This window comes from Uloborus diversus, chromosome 5, assembly GCF_026930045.1.
Source record: "Uloborus diversus isolate 005 chromosome 5, Udiv.v.3.1, whole genome shotgun sequence".
NCBI classification, from domain to species: domain Eukaryota; kingdom Metazoa; phylum Arthropoda; class Arachnida; order Araneae; family Uloboridae; genus Uloborus; species Uloborus diversus.
In genome coordinates, this window is record NC_072735.1 from 104,469,310 (window position 1) to 104,488,958 (window position 19,649).

Below are 19,649 nucleotides of genomic sequence, written 5' to 3' on the forward strand. Positions count from 1 at the left end.
ATAACATAAAACATTAAATAACTTTTTTTTAAATTAAAATATCAAAAATCGAAGCCCGGGGTGCACATCTTTGGCAAAAACTGCACCTGTATACCAAATTTCATCTTTCTAGGCCTTACCGTTTTCCTGGGATGCGCGCCACAAACACACACACACACACACAAACATCTTATTTTATTATATGTATAGAAGAAGATAGATAGAAGATAGATGATAACACAAGGTGCTTGAGGTATTTTATTACTGCTTAATGACTTTTTTTTATTTCGACAATGATTACGGAAATAGAAAAAAGTAGCATTGTTAAAAATACGTTTCGACGCTTTCAAATTTCTTGCGTCCTAGCAGTCGCGATTTGCGAATGCAGGATTTGGTTTTCGGGGAAGCTGAATTCATAAAAATCTTACATAGTCTTAGCGTCTCCAATTTTCATTGAAGTGAATAAAAGCATTTTCCTTTTTCCAAGGACGTCGCGTGGTCAAAAAATTGGGAGGAGGGCGTTTGGCAGCCATTCATATTTTTCAAACGTAAAAAAAGCAAGAGAGATGTCCAATGTTTTCTAGGAGGGGGAGGGTGTCTAGCATATGGGCAATAAAATTAAGAGAATTGCCTTATGTAAACGAAGAAAGAGAAAAAAAAAATTAATTTGAATTTTGACATCTTGAATTCAAATTATGTTTTTCGCAATCACGAGTGTGTGTATGCAGGCGTGTGTGTTTGTGTGTACGGGTTATGTGTATGTGTGTGTATGAATATGTGTGGGGGGGTATGTGTATGTGTGTGTAGGCATATGTGTTTGTGTCTGTGTGCATGCATGAATGTGTGGGTAGTTGTGTATGTGTGTGTGTATGTGTGGGTGTCTGTATGTATGCGTGTGTGTAAAAGTTTGTATGTGTGTATGTGTGTGTATGTGTTTGTGTGTGTGTGTGTATGTGCGCGTGTATGTATGCGCGTGTGTGTAGGACATGGATGCAACCTGGAGACGGCTTTCGCTATAGGAGCAGCATCGTGAGAAGCCAGCCGGTCCACGGTGATGGTGCGGAGGGTGGCGGTGGGAAAAATCAGCGTAACGCCAAAAACAGTCAAATGAGAACAATAAGCAATCGTGATTGCTCAAAAAAATATGAATTTACAGTCGTAAGTCCATTCGCGAAGGTCCTCCCCCGGAAAATGTTCGAAATTGTAGTTCTAAAATTGTAGTTTACACTATTTCTGGTGATATTCGGAGGAGAAGAGGTTCGGAGACTTATATGAATGAACGGCTCAAGTTCGGAAACTCTGCCTTTGAAGTTTCTTGTAACTGAAGTTCTAAAAATGAAGTTTTAGACATTTTTTAACGATAGGGGAGGGAGGAAGAGGATCGGAGATGCTCTCTAATTTTTCGAAGATAAATATGATCGGTCTCAAATAAGCTCAGGCGTAGACAATCTTTGTTAAAATTACGGGAAGAGAAGGGGTTCGGGTGTCTTTTCCCCGGAAAATGTTTAAATCTGAGTTTCTGAAAACGCAATAATAGGCCATCTTTGTGAACGTTCGGAAAAAAGTTGGGATTCGGAGCCTCTGTCTCAAATTTTTCAGAATTAAAGTTCGGGAAAAAAAAATTAGACGAGTCTTAATGATGTGGGGGAAAAGAGGATAGGAGGTACTTCCAAGGAAACTTTTTGAAATTTAAGTTCGAAAATTAGAATTAGTGTGCTATCTTTGATGACAACAAGAAATGTTCGGAGACCCTCACCCGGATTTTTTGAAATTTAAGTCCTAAAAACGAAATTTTATACGATCTTTAAAATTATGTGAAGGGGAACAGTAGGCCCTCCTCTGAAATTTTTTTCGAAACTAAAATCCCCAAAAGCTATTTTTCATGAAGTTAGGGGACGGGATAGAGTTTGGGGCTCTTCCCTGGGGGGGAATATTTCCGAATTTATGACCCAAAAACGCAACTATAGGGCATATTTCAGGATGAGGGTTGGGGTTTGGAGAATCTCTCACACAAATTATTCGAAATTGAAGTTCCAAAATTGAAATTTTAGTCGATTTTGGATCATGTTAGATCAGGTTGGGAACCCCTGCCTTAGAGGGTATAAGAGCTGACTTTATTTTGGTGTCAACAGCTGAAAAAGGGGTGGCGCAATCGAACGTTCTTTTTTTCCATTGTGATCGGCATATTTCAAGAAGTAATGCTACGTTCTGGATGAAGTTTGGAATAAATGTGAATTCATATGTAAACAGGTGTTGGTTCAATTTTGGCACCAGTTGCTCCAAGAGGTGCTGATTTTTTTTTTTTTTTTTTTTTTTTTGTGAATAAAAAAAAAAAATAGCTTTATAAATGCAACAATAAGAAAGATAAATAGTAATAAACTGTCATCTGCATATTTCTCGTGATTTTAATTGCATGGAAATGATCTGAAGTATTATCTCAAAATGATTTAAAATTTTTAACTGTTGCCATCTTATGTTTGTTTACAAATAAAGTATTTGTAATTAATTCAAGCAAATCTTTTGAAATAACTTTCAATTTTCGCTCTTTGCTTTGATTTTGCGATAATTCAGACATTGGGATGGTCGTCAAGTTTTTGCTTGTGTAATTTTGTTTTTGTTGGGAATATTGCTTCCTCGTCAAGCATGGGGAGGGATCAGAATTATAAGAAAGATATAGAAGTTTTGTGATGGCCACAACATACTAGTTTTCATTTTGAGTTGAAACAAAAAAGTTCCTTGTTGCACCGAAGCCCTTGTTTTCCTGCAGATGTGCGGAGCTGAGAATTTAGGCGAGCCTTAAGTGTCAGGCAATGGTGTCAGGCCCTGAGCCACTAAGCTGAATGATGAATTCCCTAATTTCGTGACGCATGCGCATTGCGTACGTCACACAGTTCTTTTTCGTTAGGCTAAAACTAAGGGAAGTGTTATTATTGTATTGAGGTTGACATTTGTATAATTAATCAAAATGTTTATCAAATTAAAACATCATGATGATTCTATATTCCTTAATATCGCTTTATTTTCAAAATCTTTGAGTGTTTTATGAGGTTACGCTTTGAATAAGGTATGTATTTTTAAATTTTCAGTTCTTCCATGTCATAAGTAAGTGTACAGTTAATTAGTGTCCTACTGTAATTGAAATTGTTATTATGCATGTTTTAACGCAATTTAGTTTTATCTTGCAAAAATTCAAGTATTATTTTACGATAACTTGCGTTGTCCAAGAAGAAAAGGTTATAATGTGACTCCCAGTTCATATTAATATTTTCTGTATGCAAATCATGTAAAAGTTTTAAGACCAGCAAATTGGAAGCTGGATGATTTTAAAATGCTGACTGAAAACTAAGTACGGCTAAGTAAGTTAATGGTATTGTATCTTTTTTTTTTTTTTATTATTATTATTTATTGATAGTGATTTGTATGAATTCGCATGCGTTGTTCCTCAGTAAATAACGCTCAGGAATTGAGTTTTTATGATTCACCTCGCATTAAACTTTTTCATGCCTTTTTATCAACTTTTTGTCGACCTTACATATTAGTTAATGCATCAAGATATAAGTTTTAATTTTTTCTCTACATAATTTTTCTTCATAGACAACTTATCAGGAGAAATAATGTTTATTACATAAAGGTACCCTTACAATTTCAGCAAATCTCGATGAAGCAGGCAATAAAATGGCATCTTCCATTACAATTGTCAAAATGTCAATGTTAAGTATAACAGTGAAATACAATATTGCATTGCTTGTGCTGTAATGCATTACATTGTGATGAATAAACAGATTTAATTGCTGTGCTAGAAAGTAATTGCCTAGTGAAAGTGCCAAGCTTTTCCTGTCTGACTTGGGTAGTTACATACTGCTTTTAAAGCTACTTTACAACTCATTGACAGTTAAATTCAACATATGTATAATATTTTGACTGGCGAAACTATTTGGATGTAAGAAATGTGGCTTGTGTGTTTATCAAAAGCAGTCTATGCAATACTCGAAATTAACAGTGGTCCGCTGGTCCAGGACCACAGAAACATCAATCGGACCAGCAGAATAAAAATTTTAGTGGTCCATGAGACCAATAAAGTTTACTTTCTTCCACAAATTGTAAGAATCAAGCTTTTTTTGAATTTATTATAAGTTAGCTTCAATTAGCAACGTTTAGGTTTTCTTTGCAAGAAAAGATCAGCATTGTTACACATTGTTTCTACCTCTTGCGTTTTGGGGTGATTCTCAAAAAAATGAGCCTCTGAAGGCACTTTTTAATTTAATGAAATATAATTTTTTAAGCACTTTAAAAAAAAATAGACTTCCAAAGTATATGAAAACAAAATGCAGACTTAGAAGCAAATTTTTATTAAGATAAATAAATACCTTTGTGCTAAACAGTAAACAGGACCGATCCTATACTCAATTCAGCGAGAGCTGATAGAGGAAGTAAACAAAGAGGGTTACTACTTTCATGACTTACTCGCCCGATTGACAATGCTGTTCGCATTGAAAGCGGGGACATTTCGCTTATCTGATTGGCGCTGCTTTCAATCATCCCACCGCCAAGCAGACAGCGGTAACGCCAATTGTCACGTTGCTTTGTTTACGTCCACTATCAGCTCTCGCTAAATGGAGTATAGCAGGTGTGCAGAGTGTGCGCCGTGCAAGGGCGGCCGCAGGCCACATCATACAGTTCTTATAATCAAGCAAAATTTCTCAAGAATTTCTCACAAGATAACTTATAATAAGTAGAATAAATATGTTGATTTTTAAATGTTCAATTATCAAAGTAACTCCCGATTTCCCGACAGCATAGCATAGTTTAAGAAAAATAGAATGTTAGGGAACATGGTGTTGGTTCATTGTCCATTAATATCTACTCTTAAAACACATGCTTCATTTGGTTACAAAGTTTGACAGAACCGGTAATCAGGAATGAATACAGGGGAGGGGAAACGCCCCCTTCTGAAGCATGAAATGGTGCCGTCTAAAAGGAGCACCGAGGGCGGCCACTAATGTTACCCCCCCCCCCCAAGCTTTTATAGACCTAAACAATGAAGACATATTTTATTTATTAAAAAAAGAAAAGCTATACTGATTAGATACTCTCGCAAGCATTTCAAACAACAAACTATATGTAACAAACTCTGTTTAACAATCGTGGATGCGTGGAGAGAAAGTGGAAAATTGCGACTCCCTTGAGAGTAACATATATGAATGACGAACTACGACAGTTTTTCTGATTAAAATCTTGAATGAACTGCCCGGTTTCAGATCAGGTAGGAGGACAGGGCCCTTGCCCCGGGAAGCAAATTTAAATGTAGCTCCAAAACTAAGATCCAAAAGGATGCCATGATCTCCTTGACGAAACTAAAGAAGGTTAAAATTGCGTTTCTATGACTACTTTCAGAGAATTTCGCTGGTTGAACCATCGATCTTAAGGACCCAATTAAGTCTCTGATTCACCTCTTCCACCTTAACTTAATCAAACATAGCCTAAAAATGTTGGCTTCAAAATCCAAAACGTGTTTTCAGATGACAGCCCTTCCTATCATCAAACGTCATATAAAATTGCTTTGGCATTTTTCGAAATTTTTGCAGTGGAGGACACCGAAATCCATTCGCAAACATTACTACCAAAGACAGTCTCAATTAGTGTCTTTAGAGAAACCCCTAATTCCACCCCCTCTCACTTAATGTATTGAAAAAGAAACTAAAATTGCGTTTTTCAAACATGAATTTCAAAAACTTTTGGGGAAAGACCCTGGATCCCCCTTCTCTCCAACGTAATCACTATACATGAAAATTTCGTTTTTAGACGGTTCCGTGGAGCCACAGCTTCCTGCCTAAACTAGCCTGAAATTGACTTCAGTTTCAAAAACACAGTTTGTGAGGGCACACTGAACCCCCCGCCCGCTCTTAGTCAATTCGTTATCAAACAATGCTTAAAATACGATTTTGGGACTTATATTTCTAAAGAATTCCGGAGGAGAACTGCCAGGCTTATGTAACTTTTCACGGCGCTAGGGCATATCCAGCAACCGTCGAGGTGAGGTGTACAAAAGTCTATAGTTATATTTTTCAGATATTAATGTTGAAAAATATCCGAAAGATCCGTAGAAGCTTCCCAATTTTGTTAATGTCACCAAAGATAATATAAAATTGAGATTTTAGAAATATCCGCTTAAGAGCTCCAAAATCCTTCCTTCCCAAAAATAGCCTATAATGGATAACAATTTCGAAAAATATTTTGGTTCAGAATATTTTAACGTTTCCCCTATTGTTTTCAAATCTACCCAAAAACGGGTTTTTGAAAAAATAGTGCCGAGAAATTACCAGCCGCCAGATCCCCTACCGTCACAAAAGACGGCCTAAATTTGCGTTTTAAACTTATATTTCGAAATCTTTCGATGGGAGACGATTGAATCTCCCTCCCTCTTGCAACGTCAACAAAGGTAACCCAAAATTGCGGGTTTAAAATTTCAGTTTTGGAGATTTTTCGGGAAGAACGCCGATCCTTCCTAAGCTACGGTCTTAAAAAATAGCTTCAAATTGATTTCAATTTTGAAAGAATTTTAGGAAAGAACTGCAACATTACTTTCACCTAAAGTCTAGAAAAAGTTCCTAAAATTGCGATATTTGACGTCAATTTTGAAAACTTCTCCATGCACCTTGACTATACCCGACTCTTTTGTCATTGCAACCAAACACAACTAAAGATTAACTAAAAATATTTTTCATACGCCAATTTCGATAATTTTCTTGGAGCAATCCTCCTCCCCTGAACCCCTGATACCTCCCTTCCCGCTTCCCCTTTCTCAGTCCCTGCTCTGATGTCACCGAAGAAAAACTATAAAATGCGAAAAGTAACAACGTATAAAAAACAAATTCGCAGATGGTAATCTGCGAATTTGTGCTTTTTATACGTTGTTACTTTTCGTTTCCTTACAACAGCACAAAGGTATTTATTTATCTTACTATAAAATGCGTTTTTACGACTAGTAAATTTTGGTATCTATTACTTTCTTCAAAGACATAAATTGTACCTAAGGATTTTCTTACAAAAAAAATTTGTTCCTTTTTATAAGATCATTCTTCTGCCCCCCCCCCCTTTTTTTAAATTCGAACTTGGCATAGAAATTTAAAGAAAGATTTATATAGACGTTAAAGATAAGTCAAAATATGCAAATTACTCTTGAGGGGGCGGCACATTAGGTCTTAGCACACGGGCGGCCGACACCCTAGGATCGGCCCTGACAGTAAAGTAAGAAAAATATGTTTAAAAAACAGCACAAATTTGCCAATTACAGTAGACACGTGTTTCGGCGGTACAGGGAACGCCTTTTTCAATTCAAAAAGTAATAAGCTAATGGATGAAAAGACATCCGACAAAAGCCGGCTTTTGTCGGATGACAATTAAAAAATAGATTTTGGATTATTTTATCAATATTAATTTTAGTATATCTAATATAAAATAATGATGATTTAAGTAAATTTACTGTTTACTAACTGCAAATTTAGTTTTTATAATTTCTTGCATTACTCTACACAATAGTAAAAAATCCCTCTCTCTTATAAAATAGGAGGTTGTTTGATACAACTAATTCATTTAATAGGTACATAACAGTCCCTTGTAAGATATAAAAGCTAAAAAATTAAAATATCAACATATATTTCACAGAAAAAACATTCTGAAGCTAATTTTTATTTTATTTAATGCTGTGTGATGTCCCGTGCGTTACCCTAAGTTTTTTAATTTTTCCAGCTAACCAAAGTCTTCAAAAAATAATGCTGTTTTGGAATAATACATGCTTTAATATAGTATCAAAAAATAACAGTTAATCCCATGTTTAATTAATAGTTACTTGAATAACCCACAAAATTACTTGTGATTGTCCCGTGCATTACCCAGAGAATCACCCTTTGTCTACATTGAAAAACTACTAATTGACTCCATATGTAATGTTTCTTTATTTTGTTTCATTCTTGGTTTAGTTTTTTATTATTTGAAAACCAGGAAGCAAGAATTGAGCACTAAAAGTTTGTATGGACCAGTGAAATTTTGTATTCGTCCACTGGATCAATAATTAGTACTTATTGAGATTTTTATCTTTGAGTTAATGTGTTAATAATGTTAGTTAATAATAATAGATAATATTTGTTGGTCAACGAAATTTTGATATATTTTGAAGATAAAAGTAATTTTTTCAAAAGGATCCCTAATATTTAAATTGAATTTCAATCTCGTATGAACGTTAATGATACCATATACCCAATTTAACAATTTCCTCAATTTAATGATGCATTTCATTGGTCCGGATCCGACTGCATTGAATGTCTATGCTCCTTGATTTAACGATAAATTTTCCAGTCCCTTGACAATCGTTTAATCGGGATTGCACTGTATATGAATCAGTTATAAGGTTATCCTGCTTACAAGGTCAGTTTCACAAAGTCCTTTGGGGCAGGGTTCGTTGATTTAAATTAAGTGATTTTTTTAAAAAAAACATTGATTTTAATCAATCGATTTGAATTAAGTGATTTTTTAAAAGAAAATCATAAAATCAGTTGATTTTTTTTTATAAATTAATTTTGCATTTTTTTTGAATGTATTGTTCTAAATTTAACTACACTGCATTATACTATCTCAACTTCAACAGGCAAAGCTGCATAGGTCCCTCTTTCTGTGTGTGTAACAGATTTTCACTCTTGCCATATTGCTTTTACTCCAAAATTACAGTTCAGAACAAAATAAAAATGTCCAGTTTTTCTTATACACCATGACTAAAATAGTTGAAAGTTATTTGTTCAACATATTATTTTAAACTAAGAAACGTACACATGATGAAGGAAATCTTTAGCAAAGCATAAAACAAAATCACGTCTTTTCTAAGCAGGGACCGCGTTAAGCATTCGCCAATGCGCCAAATACGATAAAATCGGAAAATCGGTGAACAAAATTCGAATTTGGCGAATTAATTGACGAACAGAAAATTCTCTAAAATATACACAGAGGAAAAAAAAAATCTCCCTTCAGAAGTCAATCTAGAAAAAAATTAAGTCCGTTCACAAAATTTGGACCCCTAAAAACCGGTCCCTTCACAAAATTCCGACCCCTAACAACGAACCTTTCCCAAAACTTCCAGACTAGCAATCACTGAAAGTTGTTTTATCCTCGGAACACTCCGAGCAGATTGAGGTGCGCGCATGCGCGTTAGCATCGGATCGGAGAAAGGATGACGTTTGCCTCTCGCCTCTTTGCGTCACTCTACTTGCGCCTCTCGCTGATTGGATATCGAGTGCGCAGCGTGGCTACCGAGTAGAGTGTTGGCGGATGCCTTGTTGAATGGCGCGTTTGTTTCATTGTGTTCGATGTCTGAAACATCGGAGTAAGATAGGAATGCAGTCTTTACTTCGTTAAAAGCTTTTATTTCTACTCTCAAATTTATTAAAGAATGATAAATATCACTTGAAGTTGTTTTTAGTCATTTTTTCCTTTGAAAAATTACATATGATTTGTGGAAAAACTACGTAATTTGCATTTTTTTTCTCACCAAATTCCTAAAAACGGGCAAAAATTCCTGGATATACCCCTGCCCTTATCCTCAAAAAATTGTCAAAAATTAAGTTATATTTCACTTTCTGATTAAATATTTCTGCTGACAAAAATACATTTAAAATGAGTAAAAATTAGTCTTTGACTAAAACTTTTGAAATTTGGCTAACACTTTAAAAATTTGGCGAATTTACTGGCGAACGATTCGAAATCCTTAGCGCGATCCCTGCTAAGCATTGTAACGCTTTTATAAATTTTTTAAAATGTATTGAATTGTGAGAGAACTTATCTTAATTTTAAAAGTAAGCTGAATGGATTCATCTATTGTATGAAATATATTATATTTACAAATGAAAAGTAATTAATATCTACAAATTTTAGATTTCTAAAAAAAAATCATATTTAAATTTAAAAATTTTTTTTAATCACGAACTTTGCTTCGGGGTGACCTTATATTCAGGTCCGACTCTAAGAGAGTATTTTTGATGACGGTTCGATAAATAGGCTGCAATCAAAATTGTTAAATTGAAAGAGCTTTAACATTGCAAAGAAATCGGGTCCAGTGGGAAGTATCGTTTAACCCAAGTTATACTGCATTGAAACTAAATTGTAATATTTATTAATCATTTTGTCTTTTTTTTTTTTTTTTCAGATTGTAAAATATGGCTTCTTTTGAAAAAACCATGGCATTAAGCACTCTGAAAAAGGAAAATTCTTGCGCTCTCCATATATCACTCTCTTTTCTGAAAGAATCAAGTTCTGCCTTTTTGAATGATAATTCTTCATTCCTTAGTAAGTATTTCAATATTAACATTCAAAACATTTGTTAAGAAATGGACAATGTTAGAACTAAGAATTTAAATCTGAATTTAATAAGGCTCGTAGTATGTTTATAGGATGGGTGAGTGATAACTTAGGTACCATTTTTTCAATGTATACACAGTCAAATCTTGCTATCTCGAACCTTCTTATCTTGGGATGAATGAAGAAAAATTGCCTAGCAAATATTGATGTAACTGCATAAAAGTGACACATGACTTATTCTTCTAGAACCCAATGTCTGCTGAGGAAGTAGCACATTTGTATTCCCAGATATCATTTTAACGCATCTTTTGTTTACTTTAATCTGAATTATCTTTTCATAAATATTCAATTTAATTTTATTTGGATCTTTAAAAATAATTGCGTAATAATGGTGAATGCTTATTGCTGTTTTTAATTTAAAGATTTATAAATCAATAAATTGTTTGCGTAATGCCGTTGAATTTACCTTGCGCAAAGGGCATGTTGGTCCACTTCACAAGGTTAAAAAAATTATATAAATAAATTTAAACCGAAATTTTTAAAAAAGATTAGAGATGGTGGGAAATGTTTGAAACTTACTGTTGAAAATCAAACTGCTCATTAAATATTTCAATGAGATAAAAATGAAAAGTGAAAAGCAAACCAACATGCCCTATCTCTCCCTATTAAGTGTCATCAATACCTGAAAGGGTCTGCTCTAAAGTTATTTCAAATCATGTTGATTTGATGTGGAATGACCCTGGTTAAATGTTGGTTTTGTGAAATGAAGATTATCATCACTGAATTCTATATCCTTGACTTAAAAAAAAAAGAGTGAGCTCTCAGTGACCATTTTAAAATTCCATGATTTAAACCTGTTTAACAAATTTTTGTTCATTTATTCACATAAAGTTTTCATTTCACCTTATGTGATCGATCTATTGTGCAGTTAACAAGATATTTAGGGGTTAGAATTAGCAGTCAAGAAAGTTAAGTACATTGCAATCATTTAGTAAATGATCTTTAGACTGCATCTACTTTTTTGTGCTATTGTACATTACATGCATGGCTATTATTGTACTGTAACTGAATTCAATGTCTAACTTCAACAGCAAATTTTCTGGTGTTTTTGCATGTTGACATCTCTTGTGAGTTGTTGGGTGTTGGATTACCATAAATTCCCACAACCTCGAATTTGCACTAAAATTATAATAAGTGTTGCATTCCTTACTATTATATGATTTTAATTTTTTTTAATTTTATTTATTTTTTACTAGTGGCACCCGCACGCCTTCGCCCGTAATAGAAAAATTAAAAGTCTTTTGGTTTGCCTGTATATTTACAAATAATGTATGGTGAATTTTCTCGCCAATTGGCTTGTACCGACATTACAGTTCCACGTTATGATAATTTCGTATCTCGCCAATTGGCTTGTGCCCATGTTACGGTTCCATGATAATTTCGTAATTTATGATAGTTTTTTTCTTAAAATTGGAATAAAAAAAGAACCACATCGAATTTTCGAAAAATCGCTTCGAGGTGCACACCCCCATGCTACAAACTAACTTTGTGCCAAATTTCATGAAAATCGGCCGAACGGTCTAGGCGCTATGCACGTCACAGACATCCAGACATCCTGACAGAGAGATTTTGAGCTTTATTATTAGTAAAGATAACTGATAAGGTACAGGGAAACTTCGGTAAGTCGAACTTCGATGAGCCGAAGTTTTTTTTTCGCTTAAATTATTGCTTACTTCATTTCTTTCGATAGAAAACAAAAAGCTGCTCATAAGGGAAGTCACAGCTTTTATTTATTGCAGCCAGAAAATTAGGTGGGAAATAGCACAGGGAGGGTTTTGCTTACAGTACTGAACATAGTTTATGAACGCAGTAGAATACATATATTGTCCGTTTTCCAAGAGAAGGCACTTAGCCACGCCCCCTCGAACGCAGAGTTCCATTTCATGCGGGTGGGGGGGGGGGATCGGTACGCAATCCACGCTCTTCTAAAGGATAAAACTAGACAGATTTAACTTGGGCGTGCATTTTAATTTGCAAAAAAGTCTTAGTGTGATTTACATCACTTTCTTCACTTGTCTCTTGTCATTTTAGTTATTCTTCCATTTTAAAAACTGCTGCTTTTAAAATAAAGTGCTATGATCCGAACATACCTTCTGCCGAATACAGCGAAATAGAATCATCGGATACCACGTGACGGGGGAGGAGTCAAGTGCCTTCTTGTGAAAAACGGAGAATACATACATTATTCAGTCGCCCTCTATAATGAACACCCCCATAATCTGAACACTTTTGTTCGGTCCCATGAGTGTTCAGAATAGAGAGAATCCAGTGCACCTCGTCATTAGTTAGTAAGAATAACATCAGGTTGGGAAGGTGTCAACAACATCTTTTATTTAAAAAATAAATAAAAAATAAAATAAAATAAAATGAAAACTGCATAGAGGTACAATATCTACACTTCGCCTACTTGGAGTACCATTTCGATCTGTGAAACCCAAAACAGAGTTGAAGACGAAACGCCTAACAAAAAAGTTTCGGCCATTTTTCGATTGGCGGTGCCAGAATAAATGACGGTGCAAGAAAAGCAGCAGATGTATTGCATGTTTTTATAGAATGACATCCGAATGTCCCCGACTCCCTGTTTGAGGTTTTAAAAATATCTGAGGACTATTAAATGAGAAGAAAAAAAAATTCTACACTCAAAGCTATGTTTGATAACAGATTAAAAAAATATATTAATTTGAATTTTTGCATCTTGAATTCAAATTATGTTTTTCGCAATCGCGAGTGTGTGTGTGTATAAATGGGCATTTGTGTGTTTGTGTAGGTGCATGTGTGTGGGTGCGTGTGTGTGTATGTATGCACGTGCGTGTTGTGTATGCAGTGCTGTGTGTGTAAGTGCGTGTGTGTAGGCGTTCGTGTGTGTAGGCGTTCGTGTGTGTGTGTGTATGTAGGCATATTGTGTCTGTGTGCAGGCATGAGTGTGTGTATGCGTGTGTGTGTAGGATGTTGACACAGCCTAGAGACGATTTTCGCAAGAGGAGCAGCACCGTGAGGTCGGTCGACGCGACGGTGGTGCTGGCAGAGGGTGCTGGTGGGAAAATAAAATGATAGGAATTTAAAACAGGCAAGTGAGAACAATTAGCAATCGTGATTGTTTAAAAAAAAATAAGAAAGTAAAAATTGTTATATCATACATAAAACTATAAACTTGTTTTCCAACCTATACAAGCTCTTGAATTTATAGAACTATATTCTACATTTATTATGTCAAGTATATATCATCGTCTTAGAGCAACAGTAAGACATCTAATCCCAGGAATAACAGTAAGATATCCAACTGGTTCCCTTGAAGCGACGATATTATCTTTGATACATTACTCTATCACTTTTTTGCTCATATTTTCAATTTAATGAGTGTCAGTGATGGTATTTATTTTTTCTATATAGTTTGCTTTTTTTATTCAATGTGCCGAATTTTCGATAACACGAATTTTTTTCGCTGTCCCTGCAATTTCGACTTATCGAATACTGTATTACTATCAGAAAATCAAGTGATAAGATAATCAAGACGTTAGTTAATCTGATTTTTAAAATTCAAATTATAGTTAAGTTTTAATGTAGATTAGGATAGTATTTCATGCAAATATACATTCTAATGTGTTGTAATTATCTATATTTGATAATTTAAATAAAGGATGTATATAAAACTAGCTGTGTCACCCGGCTTTGCACGATCTACCTCAAAAATAAAAGTTATGTAAAGTGGCGCTTTTTTTTTTTTTTTTTTCGGGCCTCTTTCATATTTGAATATAAATTTAATTCTTTATTCAAGGGTGAGTTAGGCAAAATAATTACTTGCAGAAAATTTTCCACCTAGGATTTGTGTTCGCTGAAAGCTTTTCATTTTATCTGTCTGTCAATGTCCAAACTTTTAAGATTTTTTTAAAAATAAATATTAAAATGTCTTATCATGAAAGGCAAAACTTTTGTTTTATTTGACATGCATCATAAATTTTATGCTTCTTTAATTTAGAGAGTATGAAATTAGTGATCAATATTTATTGTTCTGCTTAACTTTTGCATGTTTTTTATTTTAAGGTCCTTGGAATTTTCTCGCGAAACCCTACTCTATCTGTTGATATCCACATATTGATGTCATGGACACCATGTGGCACCCGTAACCTCCTCTTACGGTGTCCCAGGGTGCCGCAGCACCCAGTTTGAGAACCCCTGCACTATGCTATTATTTCAGTTATAACTGGCTGCGTTGCCCGGCTTTGCCCGGTCCACCTTGAAAATACAAATTGTGTCAAGTGACGTATATTCAACAATCAGGCTTAAATAAATAAAAAAAATCATGCAAAATTTCTGTTCCAAACAATGATGACAGATATTAAAATACTTTTAAGAAATTAAATCGAAAAAGATGGATTTATAGAAAGCGTAACCATGGAAACACAAAATAAAATAAGTTTTAGGAATTAAAATGCAAAAGAAAATGGTTAAACAATTGGAATGGAAATGACATTTTTTGAACTTGATTTATAATGGCTTGTAACTTTTTTTCCTTTTGAGATAAAAGCTTATTTTTTCGACCATAAGTCGAGATAGATCTGGAGTAAAAAAATGTCGCTTTTTCCAATTTTCTCAAAAAGAAAACTGCGGGACAATTCCTTCACATTTTATTGATAGATTTAATGAAGAAAGTAGTGCCTAAATGTCAGCTAAGCCTAAACAAATTCGAGCTAAAAAAACAAATAACTCCCTCCGTGAGTAGGTTAGAGCATTGAAACAAATTGTGTAGAACGCGGGAAATTCTACCCTTTTTAACAATATATAATATTAATATGCACAAGTAATTTTTCACCCCCATATTCAGGAATTTATGAAAATTGGGCCTAAATTGGAATTTTAAAAAAAGAACTATTCATCGAGTTTTTTTTTTTCGAACTGGTCTGCAAACCTTTCCAGGACTTAAAGGAACAAACTGTGAAAATTTCAGCAAAATCGGCCTGGTAGTTCTCGAGTTTTGCGAGTGCAAACACACAGACGCTTTTTGCATACTTTATTTTATACTATATAGAGATGAACTCTTCTTATTTCCTATTTTTATTCCTTCATTTTTTCCCCTCCCCCTGTGATGAAACTATCAGGATATTAATTTTCTTTTTCAAATATCAGTGTTCGCTCGTTTGTGATGTTGCATATTCACACAGGGAATTTTCCCACCAGAATTGAGTGGCAACCCTTCTCGTGTAGGTGCTTAGTGTTTCGTGTAGGTGCTTTTTCACAGATTAAGTGACTTTTCCACCAATTAAATGGAGAAATCTGTGCTGAAAAGAAATGCAGTAAACTCTGGATTATCCACTGTCTTTCGTACTTTCAAAAAGAAAAAAATTTTCTGAGATAATAAACTCAATGAAGAAAAATGCACCCAATTTAAACTTAGCAAGTGCAAAATCTATTTTTAGACATTCCTATTTGTTTCTTCCTCCTTACCCGACTAGTTAAAACCTTATTTTTGGATCTATACTATTTGCTGCATTAGATCTATTTTACTTAACCGATTTTTAAATCTAAGCTACTTAGGTGCATGAGTGAGTGATAAGGCTCTTCCAATGACAAAACTTCTAAGAGCGCCAAAACCTGACTAATTGAAATCTACAATTTTTAGATCTACACTTCTTACCAGGGCCGGATTTGGAAGTGTGGAGGCCCCAGGGCAACGAAGGAGTGGAGGCCCCTAATCGGGTTCGAAAAGATCATCTTTTCGAAAATATACGATACTTTGATATATGTCCGAATATTTTGATATATATGTATATATCAGATATTTTCGATCAGCACTTTAATAACCCCATGCAATCTATTGCTAATAGAAAGTTATAACAGATTTTTAATAATTATTTCAGAATTCTTTGTTATTATTAAAAAATGTCAAAAAAAAGAGGGAAGCGGGAGAAAATCGACGTGTTCAATAGATATTTTCGTTAAAAAATTTTTGATCTCAAGAAGTGAAAAGTTATAAGGACAGACCTGCAAAATTAACCATTTCTCGTTTTTTTTAAACTTTATTTCTCTTTAACTCATAGGTATAAATTACAAATTAAATGAATAAAAAAATATATATATTGCCACTGAAATGCTCGATCAAATAAAAAATTGATAGTAAATGGATCCTTGCGATCAGGGCTTTCTGTTATATCGATAATGTTATTTTTGTGCAAGCGTTCTTTGTAGAAATACAAAAAAAAAATGTCTGGGAGAAAAAAACGTAAAATTTGCTGACCCGTGAAAGTTAGGAAATTTTGTAAAAAATTTATTGTGGGGCCCCTTTGTTGTGGAGAGGCCCCGGGGCAGTAGCCCCGCATGCCCTCCCTTAAATCCGGCCCTGCAGGCGAACCAAATGACCTTTTAATTTTCTACTACGGGCAGTTACCACTAGTTGTTAGTAAATCTTATCTTTTCTTGAGAACACAATGGGATCGTTTCCAAAATTTTAAAAGTATTTTTTCTTTTTTCTGAAAGGGCATGCTTAAAAACATAGGATCTGACTATTTTTAAAATAATTTGTTTAAGTTTAATATTTTTAAAAAAATACTTAAATCAGTATGCTTTTATTGTTTACTCTTCTGCTGATGACATCACAAATGATGAAATGCCATTTAGTGTTCCCATTCACAAAGCAAAATATTTATTAATTCGCATCTTTACTCATGTGTATTAGCAACGATATGGTTGATAGCAAGCGTAGAGCGCAATATTTTAATTCGCTTCTTGATTATCATAACGCGGAAACATGGTAGAAAGATGCGGCAAAGTGCATCATTTGTGACGTCATCAAGACCACGCCTTGTTTGAAAAATCGGACATTTTAAAAAATTAAAAGATAACTGTTGGGAAAATGAAAGTATTTTCTGGGTCCTTGTTATTTTATTTATTTTATTTTTGATTATTCTTTTAATTTCAGTGACTATAAGTAGTACTTTTGACTGAGAAAAACAACCTCATTAATTTCTAAATTTAAATTTTAAAATTAACCAATTAACTATTTGATTTGAATTTGTCGGATTGTCGCTAGATAGCTCTGCCTTCAGTACCGAAAGTCAGCTCGTGTGAAGTATACTTTTTGAGGCAAATGCGATAGGCATTTAGTATCAAGGGGACGTTGCGTTGGTCCGGATAAACGAGCAGGGCCGGATTTGGAAGTGTGGAGGCCCAGGGGCAAGGAAGGAGTGGAAGCCCCTAATCAGAGTTCGCAAAGATCATATTTTCGAAAATATCCGACACTTTGATATATATCCGAATATTTTGATATATATGTTCATATCTGATATTTTAAAACCGTGAAAGTTAGGATATTTTGTAAAAAAATTTATTGTGGGGGGCCCCTTTGTTGTGGAGGCCCCGGGGCAGTAGCCCCACCTGCCCTCCCTTAAATCCGGCCCTGCTTCTTACTGATTTTTATATCTACACTACTTACAGGTATGTGTAAAGGAATGACCCAACTAGTTAAGTTTGGAAAAAAAATCCTTTTTCATACGTTTTTGGTGTAACCTAGCTTGATCTGTTTCAGGTATTATTTGTTTACAAGATTTGCTTGCATATATGTGTAGTGTATAATCCATTTGTAATTATGATTGATCCTTTTTTAGCTTTTAGATAGATTTTTTTACTACACTGTTGTTTTTATCTATAATTTAAAAGTATATTATTGTGAGTGTTATTTATTTTTTATATAAATAAACACTATAGTTGGGGTAGACCTAACCTGGGGGCATCATAATGCTGTGATTAAGATCAGTGTAGGGTTCAAAATGCTGCCAGGTTAGGTTTGCCCCAACTAATAGTTTGGTTTTTACATGTTTTGCAGATTATCCGCAAAATTCGCTTTCTATTCCGCAGATAATCATGATTTTACTGTACATAAAGGGTTTTAGGGGGTAACTTTTGTTAGTACTAAAAGCTCTATCTAGCTGTCCCAGCAGCTAGTCTAAAAATTAAGTTTCATTGTACTATGGTTTATTACTTATAAAATTGGTGCAGAATATGACCTGTTGAACTCGGTGATACAACAGAATTTTAGTGTAATTCATAGCTACTAAATATTTACTAGGTTATTTTCATTTGGTATACAGATTAGGGTAGTCTTGAAAAAAATGTTGTTTTGTGTGAATATATATATGCATGTACATTTTTTTTTTTTAAATCAAGCTGGTCTTGCGGTTGAGTTATTCAGTCATTTTTTCATTTCATTTCTTTTTTTCAGGTAATGATAAAGAACAGCAGTGCATTTATTCATTTTGGAAGCATAATAATGAAAATATATTGAATCAAGCTAAACAGTTTAACACAGAGTGCTTCAAATTAGCGAAGGGTTGTGTTTCTTCTGCTTTGAAGGTTGAACAGCCTCATACTTCCAGCAAACCTAATGTTCCGACTCAAAATCCACCAGAAATGAAAAAAAATCACCACCACAAAAAATTCAGCTTTCGTAAATATGTGCTGACAAATTTTGATATTAATGTTTTAAGCCCTAACAGCTGGTAACTTATATTTGAATCGGGTTTTATGTCATTGTTAAAAATTACCCAGAAAGGCCTTTCATGATGCATTCCATTGCGTGTTTTTGTGAATTGCTTTTTTTCTATGTCGTGATTTTTTGGTCTTTCATACATTCTAAAAAACAAAAAAAGATAAATGTGAATATAAAGTAAACTAACATTGTATGTCCTTATTTTGGTTTAATGTCCAATTTAAATGTGGCCAAACTTAAAATTAAATTTATTTACAACACTTGTTTTTGTTGCGATTTTTGTTCTTGCAGTCAATAATGCCACTGCATCTTCATCTTTAAAGCAAAACATATGTTATTTTTTCTAGTTATTGAAATCACTTACAAAATCATAATAAAAAATTGTATGCCTTGTTCTTTACATTAATATATTAACTCTTCATTTGAATGTATTCATTTTGATAAACTCTGTTCTGGCTAAATTTTTTTTATGTTTAAAATGTAGAAGCTTCTTTCTGATTAAATGTTACAATCTGTAAATCTTGTATGTTTGATTCTTTGTGCTTCAATCTCCCATGCTATCCTGTTTAAGAGTTACAAGTTAAATGAAGAGGTGAACAAATGCAATTGAATTTTTAAGTCAGTAAAATTACAAATGTATCAAAACAAAGTTTTTTGACAGGTTAACATACAATCCTCCCAAAATCGTCAGTTTTGTATCCGGACAATGCACTATTTTGTAGCAATAGTCTCTTAAAGAAGGTTATACAATTCAGCTTGATGTTTTACAAACATCACAGAACAAAAC

The 19,649-nt window shown here is 34.0% G+C and overlaps 1 protein-coding gene and 1 long non-coding RNA gene across 2 annotated transcripts in view; both read left to right on the forward strand.

The window, feature by feature from the left end:
- Positions 1-19,649, forward strand: part of LOC129223061 (cytochrome P450 3A8-like) — a 367,737-nt gene that overhangs the window by 98,053 nt on the left and 250,035 nt on the right. The window lies entirely within an intron of this gene.
- Positions 2,876-19,373, forward strand: LOC129222887 (uncharacterized). The gene is made up of 3 exons (XR_008580622.1): positions 2,876-3,043; positions 10,172-10,311; positions 18,596-19,373. It is a non-coding gene; the product is annotated as an uncharacterized LOC129222887 (long non-coding RNA).